The sequence below is a fragment of the Arachis hypogaea genome, chromosome 15 (assembly GCF_003086295.3).
Source record: "Arachis hypogaea cultivar Tifrunner chromosome 15, arahy.Tifrunner.gnm2.J5K5, whole genome shotgun sequence".
Taxonomy (NCBI): Eukaryota; Viridiplantae; Streptophyta; class Magnoliopsida; order Fabales; family Fabaceae; genus Arachis; species Arachis hypogaea.
The window spans coordinates 28407459-28426424 of record NC_092050.1 but is presented as its reverse complement, the minus strand read 5'-3'; the positions used below and the strand labels follow the sequence as shown (position 1 = coordinate 28426424).

At 37.4% G+C, this 18966-nt stretch overlaps 2 non-coding genes across 2 annotated transcripts; one reads left to right on the top strand and one right to left on the bottom strand.

Annotated features, from left to right (window-relative positions):
* Window positions 1-10640: 10640 nt before the first annotated feature.
* Window positions 10641-10748, bottom strand: LOC112753474 (small nucleolar RNA R71). The gene has a single exon (XR_003177860.1). It is a non-coding gene; the product is annotated as a small nucleolar RNA R71 (small nucleolar RNA).
* A 6774-nt stretch (window positions 10749-17522) lies between these two features.
* Window positions 17523-17630, top strand: LOC112753792 (small nucleolar RNA R71). The gene has a single exon (XR_003178159.1). It is a non-coding gene; the product is annotated as a small nucleolar RNA R71 (small nucleolar RNA).
* Window positions 17631-18966: the final 1336 nt, after the last annotated feature.

Here is an 18966-nt window from a genome sequence, read left to right as displayed (position 1 = left end):
ATGGGCAATGAAAGGGAACCATATGGGAAGCCGAAGGACTATTTGTTGGAGATACACAGAAGTAATCCAAGGTCTACTGCCTTGCTAGATGTAATTCTAATGCTACAATCACCCCCTACATTTGACAAATTATATCTATGTTTCGAGGCCTGCAAACTTGGATTTAAGATCGACTGCAGACCACTACTTTATTTGGATGGAGCATTTCTTAAAACATATCATGGGGAGAGGGAGGCCAATTACTCTCGGCCATGGCACAAGATGCTAACAACCAGTTTTTTGTAGTTGCATATATAGTTGCAAGATGTGAATCGAAAGAATCATAGAAGTGGTTTCTTACACTGTTACAAGAGGATCTTGGTGATGTGGGTGCTCATGGTTGGAATTTTATATCAAACTAGTAAAAAATTAGTTCTTAGTTGTCATTTTTTTAAATTTATGTGATTCATTGGTAGGATTTTATTTGTTAACTTGATTAATTGAAAATAACTTATTAGGGTCTTCTGTCTGGATTGAAAGAGGTAATTCCTAATGCACATGTTCAAAAATTATGTCATGCACATGTGAAAGAATTTTATCAATCGATTCAAAGAATTGTATATCAGAAAAATTGTGTGAGATTATCCAAGATTCATTACTCTCTTTATTAGAAAATTCACGTTTCAGTCATCAAGTAGTCTACCATGGATAAACTGAAAGAAGTTAACAAGGATGCGTGGGCGTACCTGATGAAGTTTGATCCTGCAACATGGGTTAAAGCCTACTTCAGCCATGGCCCGAATGTATACAACCTAACAAATATCATGTGCAAGTCTTTCAATGCAAAGGTTGTAAAGTATAGATGTAAACCAATACTCACAATGTGTGAAGAATTGCGGTGCTATATTATAAGACGAATGGTTCGAAACAAGAAACTCTTCGAGACTCATCAAGGGAAGTTTGCACCAGTACAAGAAAAGAGGTTGTAGAGGCTTATCAAACCAAGCAACAAATAGACTGTAGAGTGCACTAGTGATAATGAGTGCAAACGTTTTGAAGTAACCTACAAGGAATCTAAAGTGGATATAGATCAGATCAAGCATAGCTTCTCTTGTATAGATGGTAACTAACTGGTCAGTGTTACTGCTAATCCCTCTATATGTCAATTTTATTTTTTATGTATCTGTTTAGTGTTCTCATTGGTTATGCTAACTTGTTTGTTATTGTTGACTTCATGTAAAGGAATGCCATGCATTCATAGTATAGATTCAATTAGGAAAAGACATGATAATCCTGAAGATTATGTACATCCATGGCTATGTATGGAATCTATTAGGAAGACTTATGAATACTGCATCCAACTAATAACAAGTGAGAAATACTGGACAAGGTTTGAGTATATTAGATTTGCTCCACCAGTGTTAAAAAGGTCGATTGATCGTCCCAAGGTCCATAACAAGCAAAAAGACCCATCAGAGGCTATCATGGAAGGTGACAAGTTAAAGAGGAGTTTTTATATCATGTATAGCAAGTGTGGTCAGATGGGACATAAATATAAGACGTGCAAAGAGGAACCATCCAACCCAAACTGGAAGTAGAAGAAGAAAAAGCCAAAGAAGAATACCAACAAAAACCTCTCACTTATGGTGCTTCCATTGTCACAATCAGTCCCCCAGGGAGAGGTAGTTCATAGTTACTCAGGGATATATCTGTCCCCCGGATAATAAACTCAGGAATTTAGTTGTCCATTTAAAAATTCCTTAGGATATTATTAGTCTTATTAATAATTTGTTTGGGACTTAGTTGTCAAAATTTATTCCCTACTTTATTAACACTCTTGTAACTAATGGTATTTTAGAGTGGGGAGCAGAGTACCCTTGATGCAACCAATCAGAATTCTATTGACCAGAATTCTACTGAACATTTCGTACTAATGAGGTAAGTTATCAAAAGTTTTGGTGGCTTTTATTTGTTATTTCTAAGTCATTCACTAATCTTTTGAATTTGCTGCAGGTTAACCCAAATCCAACATTTACACTAATCTCTAAGCCAGTCTCTACAGTAGGAGACACATCAGCAACAGTGGTTGCAGTCCTATCAAGGCCTACACAAGCACCATTTACACCTCCAACCCAGTCTATATCACGGCCAAATCCTAAACCATTTAAACCTAAGCAAGCCATAAGGAGGAAGCCTATGGTTAAAAACCCCTCTCCATCTGAACCACCTACCCAGCCTCAATAACATCCACCATCTCCACATCAACCAACTGCAGCAGGGGCCTCTCAAGAGACATTGGCATCAAGAAGTAAAGCAACTCAGAGGATGTTCAAATTCATCCCCACTCTAAGACTCAACAATCCTAGCAAATAACTCTATTGGTGTAAAAAGTTATCTTTTAGAAACTCATTTTGGAAACAATATAATTGTATAATTGGCAGACTTCAATTATGCTTTATTTTGGCAAACTTCATGTTTAGATTTTTTTATGGCGTTAACAACTCTTTCATGAGGTTAATATATGTTTGGACTTATCTAATTATATGTGTGAAGAATATGTCATTACTTAGTTCAATAGCTTCATCGACATTCTCCATCCCTTTGCTGAATATAGCTTCATTTAATACATCATTTTTGTCTAAAAAAAATACAAATCATATTAACTAATCTCAGACTTCATTACAACATTTTTCCTGACCTACTATTCAAATTTTCAACCATTTTTGGCAATAATGGTAGAAAAAATTACACTAAATACTACAACAACAATCCAATACACATTAACATTTTTCTTGCTCTCTAGTTGCAACAACTTCTTCTCCAAATTAGCTAGTCTTTGTTCCACTTTTTCCTTCCTAAAGTACATTTTCATATCATCACCCTTATTATCAGACATTAACTTGTCTTTGCCCTCTATTGTTGCAACATAGTCATCCAGCCATACGAAGAGCTTACAATGACAGGGATTTTTCAACTGTATGATCATCATAAGAACCAAAATCTTAAGAAAAAAAATCTATATAATCAAAATTAACATAACAAAATCACCAACTAACCTTATAGATTGGGCAGCCAAGGAACAATCTGCTGGGGTTCGTCGACGTCCTTGATTTGTACAGTATAGCATACACTCCGCATTTACACATCGGAGCAATGCTATCTTTTTTCTCTCCACCTTCCACGCATTTAATGGTGGATGGAAATGGAACTCGTCGTGTGCTGGATGAAGCTCCTTCGCTGGCTGTGAAACATTGCACAATACTCCTCTCAAGCTCTCACAAAAATTGCAACAATGGCACTACAACAATAGCGCTACAATGGTGATTGGGTTCAATTTGAAGAGTAAGGGCATATAAGTAAAATGACATCGTATTTTCATCCAGTGACTTATTTGTCTCACAACACTCCATATAAGCACCACATAAGATGTTTCCATTATATCTGAGGAAGTAGTTTGCATAGGAGGACCCATTTGTCATGCGTTTTCAAAGATCAGGGTTGATTTTATATTTTTCAATCCTGATGGACAAAATTATCCTCGAATTAAAAGCTCAGGAACCTATTTGTCATTTTTCCTAAAAATTACTACCCTACTGTTTTATGCAACTTGAGACATAAATAAATGTAAACCATTCACATGAAGTAACATATAATATTTTCAAATCTTGGTCAACTTGTAAGTTCTCCTCTAAAAATTGTTTAGTGATTACTCAGATTCTCCTTCCAAGAAAGAGAAGTGTGAGGACCCATGGCAATACAAAAATCATCACCTGCATGACATGGGTTGTCTTTATTTGACCACATTTTATAGTGTAATAAATTATGCAGTCTCTTGTCCGGGCACTGGTTTGCTCCTATTTATCAATCTCTTCTATTTATAATCAATTTTGCTAGCTAACCAACTAGGATACTAACTAACTCTGTTAATTTTAATGGGCTACAACAAAAGGTCCAATGAAAAAAAAATATTCCATAAACAACACTATTTTCAATTTTCACTCTTACATATTCAAAAAATCACTGTAGAAATATCTCCCCTCTCACCCAGCCGTGGCGTTCTACATCCTCCCAAACAAGCTCTACTTCCGCGAGACCCCCATTTCACACCGCCGCGCCTTCGTTCGAAACACACTAGGGGTTTTCATCACATCAAGGAGTGATGCCGACCACGCTGAAGACGACGAGGAGAACTCCATGAACGGAATTCTTGGGCACCGTCACTGTCCTGCATGGCCAACGCTGACCTGGACTAGCCGTTCGCCAGCTACCACCCTCACGAGTGTTGTGTCATCCACAGATTACGAAACGTCCGTCGCTGCCGATTCCATTAGGTAATACCGCTTCTATCGTCACTGATATTACTAGGTAACACTGCATAGGGTTGATTTTTGTTGCTCTATTATTTGCCCTTTTGTTTGGCGCAGAACATGAAATTGACGAATCCTCATCTTCGAATTTTTTTCAAATTACTGGACGTTTCTTTTCTAAATTAGTGGATGTTTCTTTTCAAAATTCGTGAATGCTTCTTTCGTTAGAGATTGGATGTTTCTTTCAGTTGTACTCTGGTCTGGATGTTTATTTTAGTTTTACACTGCTCTCTCCAACGGCCTGGAGCGGCGACCACGGCACGACGAATGGTGACATAGCAACAGCAGCTCCACGGGGTGCAATCGCGTCCCTCGCGCAAGAACTCCCTGCAGCAGCAACGTGAAGGAATGCCAGGGCAATTCGTGTGAGAACTCCCTCCAGCGGTACAGCATCTGCGCAATGATTGGTTGACGCAATGGGAAAGCTCCTGTCCACACAACAGGTTTTTCGTATGTTTTTAGAGGAGGTTACATTGCCTAATCCTAATTATTCAAAATGTGATTCATCTTAATTATTCAAAATCTGTTTTTTTTTTATTTTAAAATTAATTTTTAAAAATTTGTTTAAGTTGGCTAGTTACTGTGTTGGTCCCTATACTTTCTCAGTTATAATACAGAGTAAATAATCATTTCTGACCATCAAAGATTTAAATATTGTCAAAACTAACCACAAAAAATAAAATTAAAATTGTACACATGAAAGATAAATTTTCTTTGACATTATTATCCAATAGTTAAATTTAAAATTAACTCTATTAAATTTCTTTTGAAAACTTCAAATTACCATTTTTTACAATATCTTTTTTTGGAGAGTACTCATCATCCAACCATATATGCAGAATAACCAAAAGCCATTTAGATTCCTAATCAAATTCAAAAGAAAAAAAATTCCTAAAACATCTCAAGTCTTCCTCATCCTCCTTCTCATATCCATCGCTACCGTACAACTATAATCCCTCACCCTCTTTTGCTCCCCGTGTAAGAACCGAATTTTTTACAAATAAAATCATTTAAATGTCCAAATTAAATTCTGAAAAGTTAGGATGAGAATTTGGGGATTTAAATATGATTTTTGGACTCAGTAGATCTTTCGGAGTTAGAAAATATAGTTTCTGCAAAAAATCGTGAAAAACTGCGAACCGGCAGTTGAACCGGTTCAAGTCTGTCCGGTACCGCATGAGAAAAAGTGAAAACCGTCAAAAACCTTAGAAAAACTTTAGAAATGGGAAACCGGACGTTAATTTTAAAGGGTTTGGCCCGAAGTTAGGCCAAACGGGCTAAAAACACTAACAGGTTGGACCGGACCCAAGTTGGGCCCAAGCCCAACATATATAAAGATTCATTTAATGAACCCATTCAGCAACAACACACCAAAATCACAACACCATCAGCTGATAGGAGAAGAAGAAGGGGAGACTCCATCGACACTATTCATTGTCAACTTCACAAGCTCATATCTTGAGCTATAGAGCTCCGATCACCGCACCGTTTGCGGCTACACATTCCTTGTAAAGAGCTCTATAAAACCCATCCAAGAAAGTAGTAAGGTAACCACAAAATCTCCTCAGTTTTTCTCTCCAAAATTTCGGGTTTTTAGGGATTTGGGTTAAATGAGTTTTTGTGATTTTGGATGTTTAGGTCTGCTCTAATCCTTGCTTAGCATTGGATTTTGGCTATCAAAATAGTTGGAAAAGGTAAGAGATACTAAACCCTTATGAGATTATGTTTATGTTAAACCCTAGGTTGATTTGTGGTGATTTATATGTGTATAGCTTGATTGTTGTGAGTTTGGGAGCTATTCGAACATATTGGTGCTTTTTGAAGTGGAATTGAAAGCTTGGTTTGGAGTTGAGAGCTTGCTTGTGCTCATTTTGGGTTTTGGTGCATATAGGGAATCAGCCAAGGTATGGTTTCGGTTTCCTCTATGTAGTATATAATATTCATGGACACTTAGGCTAGTGACCCATAGGATAGGTTTGAATTTAAATGGTTGTTGAGTTGTTAAAAGATGGTATGTGGTGATTTATGATGAATTAATGATTGTTGAGTTTGATTATGATGAATGATGGTAACATGATGATGATGATGATTGATTGTGTAAATTGAAAAGGCATGATGATGATATAGATGATGTTAAAATTGATAATTTGGTAGTGTGGTTGTAAAAATGTGATATATTGATGTTGATGTTGGAGATGATGATATGTGAACAGAAATGTGGTAAACTTGGTTTAATTGTGAACATAAATGTGGTAAACTTTGAGCGGATAATTTATACGCTTTTTGGCATTATTTTTAGTATGTTTTTAGTAGGATCTAGTTACTTTAGGGATGTTTTCATTAGTTTTTATGTTAAATTCACATTTCTAGACTTTACTATGAGTTTGTGTGTTTTTCTGTGATTTCAGATATTTTCTGGCTGAAATTGAGGGACTTGAGCAGAAATCAGATTTAGAGGTTGAAGAAGGACTGCTGATGCTGTTGGATTCTGACCTCCCTGCACTCAAAGTGGATTTTCTGGAGCTACAGAACTCGAAATGTCGCGCTTCCAATTGCGTTGGAAAGTAGACATCCGGGGCTTTCCAGCAATATATAATAGTCCATACTTTGGTCAATAATATACGACACAAACTGGCATTCAACGCCAGCTCTCTGCCCAATTCTGGCGTCCAACGCCAGAAAAGGATCCAAAACCAGAGTTGAACGCCCAAACTGGCACCAAAATTGGCGTTCAACTCCAGGAATGACCTCTACATGTGTAACACTCAAGCTCAGCCCAAGCACACACCAAGTGGGCCCCGAAAGTGGATTTATGCATCAATTACTTATTTCTGTAAACTCTAGTGACTAGTTTATTATAAATAGGACCTTTTACTATTGTATTAGACATCCTGGATTGTATTTTGATCCTGTGATCACGTTTTAGGGGGCTGGCCATTCGGTCATGCCTGGACCTTTCACTTATGTAATTTTTAATGGTAGAGTTTTTACACTCCATAGATTAAGGTGTGGAGCTCTGCTGTTCCTCAAAGATTAATGCAAAGTACTACTGTTTTCTATTCAATTCATCTTATTTCACTTCTAAGATATTCATTCGCACTTCAACCTAAATGTGATGAACGTGACAATCATCATCATTCCCTATGAACGCGTGCCTGACAACCACCTCCGTTCTACATTAGATTGAATGAGTATCTCTTAGATCTCTTAATCAGAATCTTCGTGGTGTAAGCTAGAATGATGGCGGCATTCAAGAGAATCCGGAAGGTCTAAACCTTGTCTGTGGTATTCCGAGTAGGATTCAATGATTGAATGACTGTGACGAGCTTCAAACTCGCGATTGTTGGGCGTAGTGACAGACGCAAAAGGATAGTAAATCCTATTCCAGCCGGATCGAGAACCGACAGATGAATAGCCGTGCCGTGACAGGGTGCGTTGACCATTTTCACTGAGAGGATAAGATGAAGCCATTGACAAGGGTGATGCCTCCAGACGATTAGCCGTGCCGTGACAGGGCATTTGGATCATTTTCCCGAGAGAAGACCAAAAGTAGCCATTGACAATGGTGATGTATCACATAAAGCCAGTCATGGAAAGGAGTAAGACTGATTGGATGAAGATAGCAGGAAAGCAGAGGTTCAGAGGAACGAAAGCATCTCTATTCGCTTATCTGAAATTCTCACCAATGACTTACATAAGTATTTCTATCCCTTATTGTTTATCTTTTAATTATCTAATCCAATCACATTTAACCCTACCTGACTGAGATTTGCAAGGTGACCATAGCTTGCTTCATACCAACAATCTCCGTGGGATTCGACCCTTACTCACGTAAGGTATTACTTGGACGACCCAGTGCACTTGCTAGTTAGTTGTGCGAAGTTGTGAACCATGGTATTGGCATCATGTTTTTGGCGCCATTACCAGGGAAAGAAAGAGCGATGAATTTTACATAATCAAAGTGTAATCACAATTTCTGCACACCAAGTTTTTGGCGCCGTTGCCGGGGATTGTTCGAGTTTGGACAACTAACGGTTCATCTTGTTGCTCAGATTAGGTAAATTTTCTTTTTGTTTTCTTTTTAAAAATTTTTCAAAAATCTTTCAAAAATTTTTCTTTTGTTTTCGAAAAAAAAAATTATAATAATAAAAATAATGTTTTCAAAAATAAATTATTCTATGACTTCAAAATTTTTAAGAATGAATTCTAGTGTTTCATGAAGCATGTTGAAGCCTATCTGGCTGTAAAGCCATACCCAAACTGCTTTGGGATTGGCCTTCAACTAATCACCTCAGTGGAGTCATGCCCAATCCTTCTGGATAGGGTATGTCAGGCATGTCATGTCTGAGTTACATACTAAAGCTTGGCTGGCTATTAAGCCATGCCTGACCCTTTGATTGGAGCTTTAGACTAACATGGCAAGATTCCTGGAATTCATATTAAAAATTTTGGAATCCTTATTTTTCTTATTCAAAATGATTTTCGAAAAAATTAAAAGAAAATACAAAAAAATTATAAAATCATAAAAATCAAAAATATTTTTGGTGTTCTTGTTTGAGTCCTGAGTCATGTTATAAGTTTGGTGTCAATTGCATGTGCATCTTGCATTTTTCGAAAAAATCATGCATTCATAGTGTTCTTCATGATCTTCAAGTTATTCTTGATAAGTCTTCTTGTTTGATCTTTGCATTTGCATGTTTTGTGTCTTTTCTTGTTTTTCATATGCATTCTTGAATTCTTAGTGTCTAAGCATTAAAGAATTCTAAGTTTGGTGTCTTGCATATTTTCTTTGCATTAAAAATTTTTCAAAAATGTGTTCTTGATGTTAATCATGATCTTCATAGTGTTCTTAGTGTTCATCTTGACATTCATAGCATTCTTGCATGCATCACATGTTTTGATAAAAAAATTTCATGCATTGCATCATTTTAGTGTTTTTCCATCTCATCATAAAAAATTCAAAAATCAAAAAAATATCTTTCCCTTTTTCTCTCATCAAATTCGAAAATTGGATTGACTTTTTCAAAAATTTTTAAAATCTAGTTATTTCTTATGAGTCAAATCAAATTTTCAATTTGAAAATCTTATCTTTTTCAAAATCTTTTTCAAAAATCAAATCTTTTTCAAATTTCTTAGTTATTTTCGAAAATTCCAAAAATATTTTTCAAAAATAACAATAACAATTAATGTTTTGATTCAAAAATTTCAAGTTTGTTACTTGCTTGTTAAGAAAGATTCAAACTTTGAGTTTTAGAATCATATCTTGTGATTCCTTGTGAATCAAGTTATTAATTGTGATTTTAAAAATCAAATCCTTTTCAAAAACTAATTTCTATCATATCTTTTCAAAAATATCTTCTTATCTTATCTTTTTCAAAAATTTGATTTCAAAATATCTTTTCTAACTTCCTAACTTCTTATCTTTTCAAAATTTGTTTCAACTAACTAACTAACTTTTTGTTTGTTTCTTATCTTTTTCAAAACTACCTAACTAACTCTCTCTCTCTATTTTCGAAAATATCTTCCCCCTTTTTCAAAAATTTCTTTTTAATTAACTAATTATTTTAATCTTTGATTTTAAAAAATTTTCGAAAATTACTAACATTTTTCAAAAACCATTTTCGAAAATCACTAACTCCTTTTCAAAAATTATTTTCGAAAATTTTCTTCTCTCTCATATCCTTCTATTTGTTTATTCATCTACTAACATCTCTCCCTTACTCACAAAAAAAAAGGGATCTCTATTATTATTATTCTGTGCCCTCTTCTTTGTCATATGAGCAGGAGCAAGGACAAGAATATCCAGAACCTGAAAGGACTCTGAAGAAGAAACTAAGAGAAGCTGAATTACAACAAACCAGCAAGCACCTGTCAGAAATTATCAAACAGGAAGAGGATATGGCAGCCGAAAATAATAATAATGTAAGGAAGATGCTTGGTGACTTTACTGCACCTAATTCCAATTTACATGGAAGAAGCATCTCCATTCCTGCCATTGGAGCAAACAATTTTGAGCTGAAACCTCAATTAGTTTCTCTAATGCAGCAGAACTGCAAGTTTCATGGACTTCCATCTGAAGATCCTTTTCAGTTCTTAACTGAATTCTTGCAGATATGTGATACTGTTAAGACTAATAGAGTAGATCCTGAAGTCTACAGGCTCATGCTTTTCCCTTTTGCTGTAAGAGACAGAGCTAGAATATGGTTGGACTCTCAACCTAAAGACAGCCTGAACTCTTGGGATAAGATGGTCACGGCTTTCTTAGCTAAGTTCTTTCCTCCTCAAAAGCTGAGCAAGCTTAGAGTGGATGTTCAAACCTTCAAACAGAAAGAAGGAGAATCCCTCTATGAAGCTTGGGAAAGATACAAGCAGCTGACCAAAAAGTGTCCTTCTGACATGCTTTCAGAATGGACCATCCTGGATATATTCTATGATGATTTATCTGAACTATCAAAGATGTCATTGGATACTTCTGCAGGTGGATCCATTCACCTAAAGAAAATGCCTGCAGAAGCTCAAGAACTCATTGACATGGTTGCTAATAACCAGTTCATGTACAGTTCTGAGAGGAATCCTGTGAGTAATGGGACGCCTATGAAGAAGGGAGTTCTTGAAGTTGATACTCTGAATGCCATATTGGCTCAGAACAAAATATTGACTCAGCAAGTTAATATGATTTCTCAAAGTCTGAATGGAATGCAAGCTGCATCCAACAGTACTTAAGAGGCTTCTTATGCAGAAGAAGCTTATGATCCTGAGAACCCTGCAATAGCAGAGGTGAATTACTTAGGTGAACCTTATGGAAACACCTATAACTCATCATGGAGAAATCATCCAAATTTCTCATGGAAGGATCAAAAGCCTCAACAAGGCTTTAATAATGGTGGAAGAAATAGGTTTAGCAATAGCAAGCCTTTTCCATCATCCACTCAGCAACAGACAGAGAACTCTGAACAAAATACTTTTAATTTAGCAAACTTAGTCTCTGATCTATCCAAGCCCACTGCAAGTTTCATGAATGAAACAAGGTCTTCCATTAGAAATTTGGAAGCACAAGTGGGCCAGCTGAGTAAAAGGATCACTGAAATCCCTCCTAGTACTCTCCCAAGCAATACAGAAGAGAATCCAAAAGGAGAGTGCAAGGTCATTGACATAAGCACCATGGCCGAACTTGTAAGGGAAGGAGAGGACGTGAATCCCAAGGAGGAAGACCTCCTAGGATGTCCAGTGATCAATAAGGAGCTTCCCTCTAAGGAACCAAAGGACTCTGAGGCTCATCTAGAGACCATAGAGATTCCATTGAACCTCCTTATGCTATTCATGAGCTCTGATGAGTATTCCTCTTCTGAAGAGAATGAAGATGTTACTGAAGAGAAAACTGCCAAGTTTCTTGGTGCAATCATGAAGCTGAATGCCAAATTATTTGGTATTGATACTTGGGAAGATGAACCTCCCTTGTTCACCAATGAACTAAGTGATCTGGATCAACTGACATTACCTCAGAAGAGACAGGATCCTAGAAAGTTCATAATACCTTGTACCATAGGCACCATGATCTTTAAGGCTCTGTGTAACCTTGGTTCAGGGATAAACTTCATGCCCCTCTCTGTAATAGAGAAACTGGGAATCTATGGGGTGCAAGCTGCTAAAATCTCATTAGAGATGGCAGATAACTCAAGAAAATAGGCTTATGGACAAGTAGAGGACGTGTTAGTAAAGGTTGAAGGCCTTTACATCCCTGCTGATTTCATAGTCCTGGATACTGGAAAGGAAGAGGATGAATCCATCATCCTAGGAAGACCTTTCCTGGCCACAGCAAGAGCTGTGATTGATGTGGACAGAGAAGAATTGATCCTTCAATTAAATAAGGACAACCTTGTGTTTACAACTCAAGGATCTCTCTCTGCATCGATGGAGAGGAAGCAGAAAAAGCTTCTCTCAAAGCAGAGTCAACCAAAGCCCCCACAGTCAAACTCTAAGTTTGGTGTTGGGAGGCCACAACCAAACTCTAAGTTTGGTGTTGAACTCCCATATCTAAACTCTAAGTTTGGTGTTGGAGAGTCTCAACAATGCTCTGAACATCTGTGAGGCTCCATGAGAGCCCACTGTCAAGTTATTGACATTAAAGAAGCGCTTGTTGGGAGGAAACCCAATTTTTATCTAACAATATTTTTCTTAGTTATATGTCTTTATAGGTTCATGGTCATGTGGAGTCACAAAATAAATAGAAAAATTAAAAACAGAATCAAAAACAGCAGAAAAAAATCACACCCTGGAGGAAGCATCTGCCTGGCGTTCAACGCCAGAACAGAGCATGGTTCTGGCGCTGAACGCTCAGAACAAGCATGGTTTTGGCGTTCAACGCCAGAAATTGCAGTAAATGGGCGTTGAACGCCCAAAATAGGCACCAACCTGGCGCTGAACGCCCAGAGTTGCGTGCAAGGGCATTTTGCATGCCTAATTTGGTGCAAAGGTGTAAATCCTTGAACACCTCAGGATCTGTGGACCCCACAAGATCATCTCAGGATCTGTGGACCCCACAGGATCCCCACCTACCTCCACTCACTTCTTCTCACCCCTCTTTCACACAATCCCATAAACACTCTTCCCCAAAACCCTTCACCAATCACCTCAATCTCTCTTCCCCATCACTTCTTCACCACTCACATCCATCCATTCTTCCTCATTTTCACACAACACAACCCTCTCCTCTCTACTTGGCCGAAACACACTTCACCCCTCTTCTTCATATTTTCTTCTTCTTCTTCCTCTATTCTTTCTTTTATTGCTCGAGGGCGAGCAATATTCTAAGTTTGGTGTGGTAAAAGCATAAGCTTTTTTTTTCCATTACCATTGATGGCACCTAAGACCGGAGAATCCTCTAGAAAGGGGAAAGAAAAGACAAAAGCTTCCACCTCCGAGTCATGGGAGATGGAAAGGTTCATCTCCAAAGCCCATCAAGACCACTTCTATGATGTTGTGGCCAAGAAGAAGGTGATCCCCGAGGTCCCTTTCAAACTCAAAAGAAATGAGTATCCGGAGATCCGACATGAAATTCAAAGAAGAGGTTGGGAAGTTCTAACAAATCCCATCCAATAAGTCGGCATCCTAATGGTTCAAGAGTTCTAGGCCAATGCATGGATCACCAAGAACCATGATCAAAGTAAGAACCCGGATCCAAAGAACTACGTTACAATGGTTCGAGGGAAATACTTAGATTTTAGTCCGGAGAATGTGAGGTTGGCCTTTAACTTGCCCATGATGCAAGGTGATGAACGCCCCTACACTAGAAGGGTCAACTTTAATCAAAGGTTGGACCAAGTCCTTATGGACATGTGTGTGGAAGGAGCTCAATGGAAGATTGACTCCAAAGGCAAGCCGGTTCAACTAAGAAGATTGGACCTCAAGCCTGTGGCTAGAGGATGGTTGGAGTTCATTCAATGCTCAATCATTCCCACTAGCAACCGATCTGAAGTTACTGTGGATCGGGCCATCATGATTTATAGCATCATAATTGGAGAGGAAATAGAAGTTCATGAAGTCATCTCTAATGAACTCTACAAAATAGCCGAAAAGTCATCCCCCATGGCAAGGCTAGCTTTTCCTCATCTTATCTGCCATCTATGTTACTCAGCTGGAGCTTTCATAGAAGGAGACATTCCTATTAAGGAAGAGAAGCCCATCACTGAGAAAAAGATGGAGCAAGCAAGAGAGCCCATTCATGGAGCTCAAGAGGCGCAGGAAGCTCATCACCATGAGATCCCGGAGATGGCTCAAATGCATTTTCCTCCACAAAACTATTGGGAGCAAATCAACACCTCCCTAGGAGAATTAAGTGCCAACATAGGACAATTAAGGGTGGAACATCAAGAGCACTCCATCATGCTCCATGAAATAAGAGAAGATCAAAAATCAATGAGGGAGGAGCAACAAAGACAAGGAAGAGACATAGAAGAGTTCAAGGACATCATTGGTTCCTCAAGAAGGAAACGCCACCATCACTAAGGTGGATTCATTCCTTGTTCTTATTTCTTCTATTTTTCGTTTTCTATGTTATGTGCTTATCTATGTTTGTGTCTTAATTACATGATCATTAGTAGTTAGTAACTTTGTCTTAAAGTTATGAATTTCTTATGAATCCATCACCTCTCTTAAATGAAAAATGTTTTAATTCAAAAGAACAAGAAGTACATGAGTTTCGAATTTATCCTTGAACTTAGTTTAATTATATTGATGTGGTGACAATGCTTCTTGTTTTCTGAATGAATGCTTGAACAGTGCATATGTCTTTTGAAGTTGTTGTTTAAAAATGTTAAATATGTTGGCTCTTGAAAGAATGATGACTAGGAAACATGTTATTTGATAATCTGAAAAATCATAAAAATGAGTCTTGAAGCAAGAAAAAGCAGCAAAGAAAAAAGCTTGCAGAAAAAAAAAATAGAAAGAAAAAGCAAGCAGAAAAAGCCAAAAGCTCTTAAAACCAAGAGGCAAGAGCAAAAAGCCAATAACCCTTAAAACCAAAAGGCAAGGGCAAATAAAAAGGATCCCAAGGCTTTGAGCATCAGTGGATAGGAGGGCCTAAAGGAATAAAATTCTGGTCTAAGCGGCTAAACCAAGCTGTCCCTAACCATGTGCTTGTGGCGTGAAGGTGTCAAGTGAAAACTTGAGACTGAGCGGTTAAAGTCAAGGTCCAAAGCAAAAAAAGAGTGTGCTTAAGAACCCTGGACACCTCTAATTGGGGACTTTAGCAAAGCTGAGTCACAATCTGAAAAGGTTCACCCAATTATGTGTCTGTGGCATTTATGTATCCGGTGGTAATACTGGAAAACAAAGTGCTTAGGGCCACGGCCAAGACTCATAAAATAGCTGTATTCAAGAATCATCATACTGAACTAGGAGAGTCAATAACACTATCTGAACTCTGAGTTCCTATAGATGCCAATCATTCTAAACCTCAATGGATAAAGTGAGATGCCAAAACTATTCAAGAGGCAAAAAGCTATAAGTCCCGCTCATATGATTGAAGCTATGTTTCATTGATAGTTTGGAATTTATAGTATATTCTCTTTTTTTTATCCTATTTGATTTTCAGTTGCTTGGGGACAAGCAACAATTTAAGTTTGGTGTTGTGATGAGCGGATAATTTATACGCTTTTTGGCATTGTTTTTAGTATGTTTTTAGTAGGATCTAGTTACTTTTAGGGATGTTTTCATTAGTTTTTATGTTAAATTCACATTTCTGGACTTTACTATGAGTTTGTGTATTTTTCTGTGATTTCAGGTATTTTCTGGCTGAAATTGAGGGACTTGAGCAGAAATCAGATTTAGAGGTTGAAGAAGGACTGCTGATGCTGTTGGATTCTGACCTCCCTGCACTCAAAGTGGATTTTCTGGAGCTACAGAACTCGAAATGGCGCGCTTCTAATTGCGTTGGAAAGTAGACATCCAGGGCTTTCCAGCAATATATAATAGTCCATACTTTGGTTAAGAATAGATGACGCAAACTGGCGTTCAACGCCAGCTCTCTGCCCAATTCTGGCATCCAGCGCCAGAAAAGGATCCAAAACCAAAGTTGAACGCCCAAACTGGCACCAAAACTGGCGTTCAACTCCAGGAATGACCTCTGCACGTGTAACACTCAAGCTCAGTCCAAGCACACACCAAGTGGGCCCCGGAAGTGGATTTATGCATCAATTACTTATTTCTGTAAACCCTAGTGACTAGTTTATTATAAATAGGACCTTTTACTATTGTATTAGACATCCTGGATTGTATTTTGATCCTGTGATCACGTTTTAGGGGGATGGCCATTCGGCCATGCCTGGACCTTTCACTTATGTAATTTTTAACGGTAGAGTTTCTACACTCCATAGATTAAGGTGTGGAGCTCTGCTGTTCCTCAAAGATTAATGCAAAGTACTACTGTTTTCTATTCAATTCATCTTATTTCGCTTCTAAGATATTCATTCGCACTTCAACCTAAATGTGATGAACGTGACAATCATCATCATTCCCTATGAACGCGTGCCTGACAACCACCTCCGTTCTACATTAGATTGAATGAGTATCTCTTAGATCTCTTAATCGGAATCTTCGTGGTGTAAGCTAGAATGATGGCGGCATTCAAGAGAATCCGGAATGTCTAAACCTTGTCTGTGGTATTCCGAGTAGGATTCAATGATTGAATGACTGTGACGAGCTTCAAACTCGCGATTGCTGGGCGTAGTGACAGACGCAAAAGGATAGTAAATCCTATTCCAGCAGGATCGAGAACCGACAGATGAATAGCCGTGCCGTGACAGGGTGCGTTAATCATTTTCACTGAGAGGATAAGATGAAGCCATTGACAAGGGTGATGCCTCCAGACGATTAGCCGTGCCGTGACAGGGCATTTGGATCATTTTTCCGAGAGAAGACCGAAAGTAGCCATTGACAATGGTGATGTATCACATAAAGCCAGCCATGGAAAGGAGTAAGACTGATTGGATGAAGATATCAGGAAAGCAGAGGTTCAAAGGAACGAAAGCATCTCTATTCGCTTATCTGAAATTCTCACCAATGACTTACATAAGTATTTCTATCCCTTATTGTTTATCTTTTAATTATCTAATCCAATCACATTTAACCCTACATGACTGAGATTTGCAAGGTGACCATAGCTTGCTTCATACCAACAATCTCCGTGGGATTCGACCCTTACTCACGTAAGGTATTACTTGGACGACCCAGTACACTTGCTGGTTAGTTGTGCGAAGTTGTGAACCATGGTATTGGCATCATGTTTTTGGCTTCATTACCAGGGAAAGAAAGAGCGATGAATTTTATATAATCAAAGTGTAATCACAATTTCTGCGCACCAGTACTGTTGGATGCAGCTTGCATTCCATTCAGACTCTGAGAAATCATATTGACTTGCTGAGTCAATATTTTATTCTGAGCCAATATGGCATTCAAAGTATCAATTTCAAGAACTCCCTTCTTCTGAGGCGTCCCATTGCTCACAGGATTCCTCTCAGAAGTGTACATGAACTGGTTATTAGCAACCATGTCAATGAGTTCTTGAGCTTCTGCAGGCATTTTCTTTAAGTGAATGGATCCACCTGCAGAAGTATCCAATGACATCTTAGCTAATTCAGACAGACCATCATAGAATATATCCAGGATGGTCCATTCTGAAAGCATGTCAGAAGGACACTTTTTGGTCAGTCCTTTGTATCTCTCCCAAGCTTCATAGAGGGATTCACCTTCTTTCTGTCTGAAGGTCTGAACATCCACTCTAAGCTTACTCAGCTTTTGAGGAGGAAAGAACTTGGCTAAGAAAGCCTTGACCAGCTTATCCCAAGAGTTCAGGCTATCCTTAGGTTGAGAGTCCAACTATACTCTAGCTCTGTCTCTTACAACAAAAGGGAAAAGCATGAGCCTGTAGACTTCAGGATCTACTCCACTAGTCTTAACAGTATCACATATCTGTAAGAATTCAGTTAAGAACTGAAAATGATCTTCAGATGGAAGTCCATGAAACTTGCAGTTCTGCTGCATCAGAGAAACTATTTGAGGTTTAAGCTCAAAATTGTTTGCTCCAATGGCAGGAATGGAGATGCTTCTTCCATGTAAATTGGAATTAGGTGCAGTAAAGTCACCCAGCATCCTCCTTGCATTATTATTATTTTTGGCTGCCATGTCCTCTTCTTGTTCGAAAATTTCTGAAAGGTGCTTGCTGGCTTGTTGTAATTTAGCTTCTTTTAGTTTCCTCTTCAGAGTCCTTTCAGGTTCTGGATCTGCTTCAACAAGAATGTTCTTGTCCTTGCTCCTGCTCATATGAAAAAGAGGGAACAGAAAAATAATAATAATAGGAATCCTTTTTGCCCAAGTATAGAGGTTCCCTTATGTGAGTAGAAGAAAAGAAGAAGAGAAAATTCGAACACAGATGGAAGAGGGGGTTCGAATTTGGGTGAGATGAAGTGTTAGTAGATGAATAAATAAATAGAAGGAGATAAGAGAGAGAGAGAATTTTTGAAAATAATTTTTGAAAAAGAGTTAGTGATTTTCGAAAATAGTTTTTGAAAAAGGTTAGTAATTTTCGAGAATTAAAATAAAAAATTAAAATAATTAGTTAATTAAAAATAAATTTTGAAAATTAGAGAGAAAGGGAGTTAGTTAGGTAGTTTTGAAAAAGATAAGAAACAAACAAAAAGTTAGTTAGTTAGTTGAAACAAATTTGAAAATCAATTTTGAAAAGATAAGAAGATAAGAAGTTAGAAAAGATATTTTAAAATCAAATTTTAAAAAAGATAAGATAAAGAGATATTTTTGAAAAGATATGATTGAAATTAGTTTTGAAAAAGATTTGATTTTTAAAATCACAATTAATGACTTGATTCACAAGAAATCACAAGATATGATTCTAGAACTCAAAGTTTGAATCTTTCTTAACAAGCAAGTAACAAACTTGAAATTTTTGAATCAAAACATTAATTGATGATGTTATTTTCGAAAATTAGGAGATAAAGATAATAAAAAAGATTTTTGAAAAATATTTTTAAAATTTTCGAAAATAAATAAGAAAAATGAAAAAGATTTGTTTTTTGAAAAAGATTTTGAAAAAGATAAGATTTTTAAA